This window comes from Nanorana parkeri, unplaced genomic scaffold, assembly GCF_000935625.1.
Source record: "Nanorana parkeri isolate BGI_ZX_2015 unplaced genomic scaffold, ASM93562v1 scaffold280, whole genome shotgun sequence".
Classification (NCBI taxonomy): Eukaryota; Metazoa; Chordata; class Amphibia; order Anura; family Dicroglossidae; genus Nanorana; species Nanorana parkeri.
Window position 1 is genome coordinate 1,449,029 of NW_017306548.1, and position 7,601 is coordinate 1,456,629.

Consider the following 7,601-nt stretch of genomic DNA (forward strand, 5'->3'; position numbering starts at 1 on the left):
TGCCGGCGGCTCCTCCCTCGCAAGTGTCACTTCCCATTAAGATGGAGACGAATTCGATTGCTCGGCGTTCTAGTGTGGTAGAACGTTGAGCAATTGTTTCCTCTCTACTCACCCTCAACCACAAGCTGAACCCTGAACCTACTGGCTGTCTCCCTGGACTCACAGCCAGCTCCCTTATGCTACAACTCGCCTGCCTCAGATCCGGAGTCCACTAATCCATCAATCCATCCTGGCTACAGCTCACCTGCCTCAGATCCTTTGCTCACTATGCAGCTAAACTCCTAACAGCAAGTACCTGTCACCTACGTGCAACTTATCTATATTACTGCCTGCCATTACGCTGTATGCTACAGCACTCATAGCTAGGACTTGTCTTGTGAGAAATACATGGTTACTATAGAAGGGGGGCACTATAATTGTATTTCCAAATAACCTGCATACCATTCCACTAATAATCAGGTGTGACAGCTACTGATCCCATCACGCTCCAACAGTATCGTGGGCAGTGCGACCAACCTAACCCCTCCTTATCGTAGCCACTATTGATACAGAGGATCGCGCTGCTGCAAAGATTACTGTCAGTGATCTGAACAGCGGCGTGTTCGTCTTCAGCCGTCAGTGAAAGCCAGCAGAGGATCCCATAGCGACCCAGGCGGCCCACACGGCATCTGGCCGGGCCCCACTGTGCCCCGGGCCCCATAGCGGCCACCTGGGTCGCTATAGTGATTGTTACGCCACTGGAACTGTTCTGTCCAAATAGTATTACACATTTACCAGAAATGGAGTTGTTCTCCTTTATTAGGAGCTTCCACTGAAGTGTATAGACCAGGGGCATGCAACCTTGGCCGGCTATTGTGGAACTACAAGTCCCATGAGACATTGCAAGCCTCTGACAGCCACAGGCATGGCACGGTGTACGATCGCGTACTCCCATAGGGAAGAACAGGCTGCTGTGTGCAATCACATGCAGCACCTGTCCTTCCCGGGAACGGCCCGATACGGCTGTGCACGCTTCACGGATCTGTACCGGCCGACACTTAGCTGTGTGAATGAGGCCTTAATGTCACTATTCAACCCATTTTCTGCCGCTGTTCTTCAGACAAGAGTGCTGCTATATGCTGGGACAGGATTGCATTGTTGGTAACTGCATATAAACCCATTAAACCGCTTATTTCCATATCATTGTAATGGTCAATATTAATGTAAGCGTGTCTGAACTGACAATGTCAGAGAGAAAAAGGAAGTATTTCCAGCACACAGAGGCAGTTGCACAATGGCTGTAAATAAATCACTTCAATCACAAATGTATTTCCACTTTTGCAATCAAATTTGAGAACACCGCTCTCTCTCTGTTTGTTGTGTGTTCCTATTCACGCAGCATACCTAAAAATAATATTTCTTGCCTTTTAGATGTTTCTTTGGGCAAACAGCAAACAGCAATCCGTGCGATAAATCTCCTAGGTGTGAACCTAGCCCCAGGCGATCCGTGACCACGCAGCAATCGAGCACAATACCACGTGGATTGCTGTGCGGTCACCACCGCCGATCACGCTGGCGGTGCCATTATTTACTAATGGCACCAGTCGCGCTGGGCGGATCGTGCGGTTTTCTAAAACAGCCGCGCGTCGCGAAAAAAATTGCCCAGGTCGGATCGTCCAGGTCTGCACCAGCATTCAGCGTGTCCCAAGACAAAGCAGGGACACACTGAACTTCCTCTCATTAACATTCAATGCTTCTGGATATTTAACCCTTTGTTAGGACGGACATGTTCACATCTACCTTACAACTGATAATGAGATCTGCCAGCATAGAACAGACGAGGTCTATTATGATGAACGTCAACTCCCCAGCTCCCCTTACATTATAGAGGAAAATCCCATTTTGGAGTTTTCAGAAAAGAGCAAGTATAATGGAAGCGGCACATTTTTAAATAAGCTATGCAACAAATACCAAGCAGGATGTGTCCCAAATCACAAAACCATCAAACATCACACGTCTCAGATATACGCTTTAAAGACTGTAACCATAGAACACAAGTGTCCTTTTAGAATGGTCCATCCAAGACTATATATTAGGGATCCACCGATACCGGTATTTCGGTATCGTGTACCGATATTTTTTTCCCGATACTCGGTGATACTGAATACCGATACCGGAAGTCCCCTTAAAGAAGCCAGGCGGCGTGTAAAGACTCGCCACCCGGCTTCCCGATCGTCACTATGTGACGAGAAAGCATGGAGCCGGCTTTCTGGCCAATCAGGAAGCCGGGCGCCATGTAATGACGCGGCGCCCAGCTTCCTGATTGGCCGGGAAGCCGGCTCCATGCACCCTCGTACGAGTACTCACCCAAATACACAGCATCGGCACCGATACTAGTATCGGTATCAGTGGATCCCTACTATATATTTCAGGGGATAGGCAAACTCAGAATATCCGAATTGAGCTAGCAGCTAACTGGCCGCTGGCTCCATTTGGCCGAGAGTTTTCCAGCCGGCCCCTTCAATCAGCTGATAGAGGGATGCCGGGTGAAAGGCTGACAGCAGCGGCACCCACGCAGCAAATTTCGTCCAGTCCTTGATTAAAATTTGAAGCGTGTATACCCAGCTTAAAGCAGGGGTAGGCAAACCCCAGCCCTCTAGCTGCTGCGGAACTACAAATCTCATGAGGCATTGCAAGACCCCGATAGCCACAGAAATGACTCCTAGAGGCAGAAGCATGATAGGATCTGTAGTTTCACCACAGATGGAGGCCTTGAATTTGCCTACCCCTGGGAATTACCCATCCCTATACATACTCTGCATTGTATTTGCCTTTTCTACAATGCTGTCAGTCATTTCAGGCTGGGAAAGGCTACATTCAAATTGCATGCAGAACACTCTGTGACTGTACTTTTTATAAATATAGATCTATATTAGAATCATTGCCTACTTGTTTTCTCATTCCTCGTGAAGAAAGTGTGCATGTTCCCATAAGAAGGAAGCATACGTCGGGCGACACTTACATTCTCTGAATTATAGATGTCAATCACGTGGACGCCGGGTCTTTTAGAGCTGCACTCAATGTTTTTAATGATATAATTATGTGCAATCGCTCTGCTACTCCGCCGTTCTATGGAGAGTAAAGTGCAATTATAGAAATGCTTCTTTTTTCAGAACGTGGATGATAGAAACTGAGAAGCAACCAGGACAGGAAGAGGCAACAAACAACCGGCACGCCTGTCCCCTGGGCCGGGAGGGACCAACACCAGACCGCATGGGGTCTTCCCAGGTTTATTGCCCAATGGCAGCCAAACCCTTCCTGGGAATCCAGCTTCATTACACATAAGTCAATGGATCGGGATAAAGGAGCATTTTCCTAGAAACATTCATATGGGAGATCTCATCAGAACATTGATAATGTCATGTGTGTCTTGTGATCATCCTCTCCCTGCTTCCTGCATCACTGAATGCATCAAAACAGCGATGGACAACTCTGGCCCTCCAGCTGTGCTTTAACTACAAATCCCATAATCTCTTCTGGCTTTGGCAGTCATACTGTCAGCCTTGCAATTAGGGTTGCCACCTGTCCAGAATTCACCCGGACAGTCCAGGTTTTGAATGCCCTGTCCAGGTTTCATTGCAGCAGAAACCCGGACATAAGATATCAGGCAGACAGGGGCAACCAAAATTAAGATGGGGCTACTGGCCCCCCCACTGAAAATAGTCTCAACTGTGCTATTTACATATGAATAAGCCACCACTCATTCCCCCCCAAAAATGTCCGCGCGTCGCTAGAGGTTCGGGTTTCGCTTGAAGAAAAGGTGGCAACTCTACTTGCAATGCCTTATGGGACTTGTAGTTTCAACAACAACTGGAGGGCCAGAGTTGCCCACCCCTGCCTTAAAACTTAACATTACCTTATCTGTAGGTATCTGTCATTTATTCCCTCCTCCTTGTCAGTCCTCCTGCGCACCAACCCTGAACAACCTGATATCACATACATAAAAGCTTGCCATACATGTATAGCTTTCTACCGCTCAGGCCTGCTGGAACCACGCGGCTCAAAGCTTGTCATGCTGGGTGGTTTCCGGCAGGGCCCCCTAAAGTTAGCCTTTTACAGGAATGCTGGCCATACACGCAAAGCTGGCCATACATACAATAGTCCTGCTGACTAGTGTGTGTCCCAGTTGGCACCACAGTATTGGGCAAAAGTACATTTTTCAATCAACCTTTCTCGAAGGTCTGAAAAATCTCAACCGGGCAGTGACTGCAGTTAATCAGCTCTAGACACTGTTTGGGTATTCTAACAGCAGCACACCCGCCACTGTCAGAATAGGTTACCACATTCACGTTGATAGTATGGATTGAGGAATCAAGCATTTTCCTCGGAATGAGCAAGGAAAACGTTGAGTGTACGGCCGGCCAGTTTTACAGTATTTCCTTCATCCTCTGTGAAGTGTACTTTTATCAACAGTCAATGAATATTCACTACTCCTGAAAGACCGAAGCCTCCGGCCCTTTAATCCTGTATGGCCACTTCATTCACTGATAACATTCACATTCAAAGGACAAGGTAAACAAAATCTGCAGCCTGAACAATGCCCAGGATTCACCTGAAGAGGCTACAGAGCCCACCCAGCCAGCTATCCTCCCGATAGCCGTCTACGGCCTTTCAACAAGATAACAAAAGATACGAGACTAAGAGCCGCTCCCGGATTCTCCGTCACAGCAGCTGAACTACAATCAAATCAAAGCGAAATGACGACAGGTCCTCTTACCTTGACCCACCAACATGCCAGGCTCCAGGGATCTGGGCACCGAGAAATGGTATTCCTTATCAGCAAAATCATAGCGGCAGATCTCCCAATTTGCCAATGATCCCGTAATCTGACGCAGGGAAAGAGTAAGAAAACATTGGTTGGTGTACAAAAGAAATCTTTGATCATTAGACATACATGGGAGTATCTAACAAGACATGTGGAGTATAACGAGCCACATATAGGCTGGAGATACACAGATGGAATTTCAGCTGAATCAGGACAAAATTGGGTCTGTAAGTGGCCCAACAACCACCCGGTTCCACCAAGGTCGATTTTTCATTCAACTTTATTAAAGGAGCGGGGAGGAAAATTGTCATCCAAACAGTGACTGCAGCCAATCAGCTCGGAAATGGTGACATGGGCGGGCACTGGATGTCAGAATACTATAGCCGGCTGGGCTCATCCTCATACAATGGGCACGAGAAAAAAATACCCTCGCAGTGCCCACCCCAAGTGCAAGGGTTAAATGTTTGTTAACTCTAGGAGTAGAGTAATAAGGAGTAATACATATCTCATCCCCAGGAGTAATACATACAGTATCTCATCCCCAGGAGTAATACATATCTCATCCCCAGGAGTAATACATACAGTATCTCATCCCCAGGAGTAATACATATCTCATCCCCAGGAGTAATACATACAGTATCTCATCCCCAGGAGTAATACATATCTCATCCCCAGGAGTAATACATACAGTATCTCATCCCCAGGAGTAATACATATCTCATCCCCAGGAGTAATACATACAGTATCTCATCCCCAGGAGTAATACATATCTCATCCACTGCTCCGGCAGGCTCCCTCCATCTGTGTGACCGGTCCCCAGCAGCCTCCTTTCTAAGGTGCTCCGGGACGCAGTCGCAGGCTTTCCGCCTCACATCCAATGCAGGACTAATAGTCCTGCATTGTACCTGATGACGCCAAGGGATTGCCCACAATCAGGAGGGTAGTGAGAAGTACGTAAGTTATCTGGTTTCTTTCCACTAGATCAAAGGTGGTCAAATTAATATGGAATTCAGGAGCCAATCTGTCCAATCTAGGAGCCAACAGGATTTTTTTAGGAGCCCGCTCCATTGGCAACAACTAGGGAAAACCTCAAAAGCTAGGCGCCAGCTGGAATTTTTAAGGAGCATTGGCGACCCAGCTCCTGGGATTTGTCCAGCCTGGTGATGTCAATGATCTTGATGTTGTTTCCCGGCCCCCTGACTGACATTTGGTGTAGGGCTTGGTGCCACTGCAAGGGGAACATATAAAGGTTTTGTAGATATTTTCTTTCTTTCTGATGGTTAAAACAAAAAAGGATTTTTTAATTATTATTTCTCTTTTTTTCAGTCACACAATAAAGGAAATACTGCCTATCAATACTATGTATTAAACTCCTGAGCCAGCAAAGGGTTTTCATGTCTTTCCTTTATGTCTCTGCTTCTCTAATGATGAAAGCCCTTTGCTTACAGAACTCAATAGCTCAAGCTGAAATGAGCCAGAGCAGTGTCTCGTAATGAGTTTTTTGTCATTCTGTTATGAACTAATAGTTATGATAAAAGAATTTGCAACCTTGGACCTTTTGTTTGGTGCTCTAATTATACTTTCTACATGTGGATCCTCAACTATTTCTTTAAAGGGGTGCTCTGTTTTAATCTGACTGACTGTTCTCGTTTTCACTTGGTTGGGACCATTGTAATGAGTGACGGCTCAGACTCATTCAGGCATGTGTACATTTCAGTTTTAGCTATTAAGTTTGGCTCAGTATGAGGTTTCAATGAGACAAACCTAGCTGCAAAGCAGGCAGCTTGTGCTGTGCTGCTTCTTTAGCTAATCCGCAGTGCTCTGGGAATCATGAATTAGAATTGTATAAGGAAAACAGAGATTGCAATGCTTACATGTAGTAAACAAGGCGCTATAAGACAACAGTTAAAAAAATGTAAGACTTTAAAAGAAAACTAAAAAAAATGACCTAGAACCAATGATAGCCATTGGATCACATAGGGCCATATACAATACACAATCTGGAGCCTTTTCTGATCACCACCTAAAAAATGCTGCCCAGACCAGTGACTTCAAAAGTAATGAGGGCTGGAATGTGTATATTGATCTCGGCACCTCACGGCATTCCCTACAATAAGGCCAAGGACCGTGAAGAACATTCGCTTTCACTTCTGATAGATGTATCCCTTCCGGGAAAGAGACCTGAACCTTCACCACACCAGTTTATTGTCAAAGGCAGCAACAGAGAAAATTAGGGAATTTCCGATTATGTACTTCGAATTGTGGTAATGACATGGCGTCACAGCTCCATATTGCAAACAAGACCTGAAAATTGATCTCAATCAACTGCTAATTGTGATGAAACCAGAGGATAGAGATGGCAGGAAGGCTGCCTGAGACGTGCATAATAACAACATCCTGTGCCTTACATATCCACCTTTTTTTGAATAAGTTCAAACTGAGTAAAATAAAAGATTCTGATTGGTTGCTTATCACCCACTGGCCTGTTCCCGGGATTGCCCAACATCTGGAACAAACAGCCGGCTAGTTACACAGCTGATACAACTTTCACCGATACTTCCTACAATGTAAATACCTTTCTTCACATATAAGGCCCCATGAGCCAATATAGAAATCAGACTTTTTAGTCCTATCACTATTATATGGTAACTGGCAGAGTTTAGGGATTCTATGATGTTTGTAAACTTCAATTTTCATTTGGAATGAACATTTCAGGTTTTAAAGAAAAAGAATAAAAAAGCAAAACAAAAGAAAGTATATATACATACAAAGTGTATGTATATATATATACATATAT

The 7,601-nt window shown here is 45.5% G+C and overlaps 1 long non-coding RNA gene across 1 annotated transcript in view; it reads right to left on the reverse strand.

The window, feature by feature from the left end:
* LOC108787725 overlaps positions 1-7,601 on the reverse strand; it is a 26,899-nt gene that overhangs the window by 16,226 nt on the left and 3,072 nt on the right. Inside the window, exon 2 of the long non-coding RNA XR_001941287.1 lies at positions 4,763-4,865. This is a non-coding gene — a long non-coding RNA (uncharacterized LOC108787725). The remainder of the gene's footprint in view (positions 1-4,762; positions 4,866-7,601) is intronic.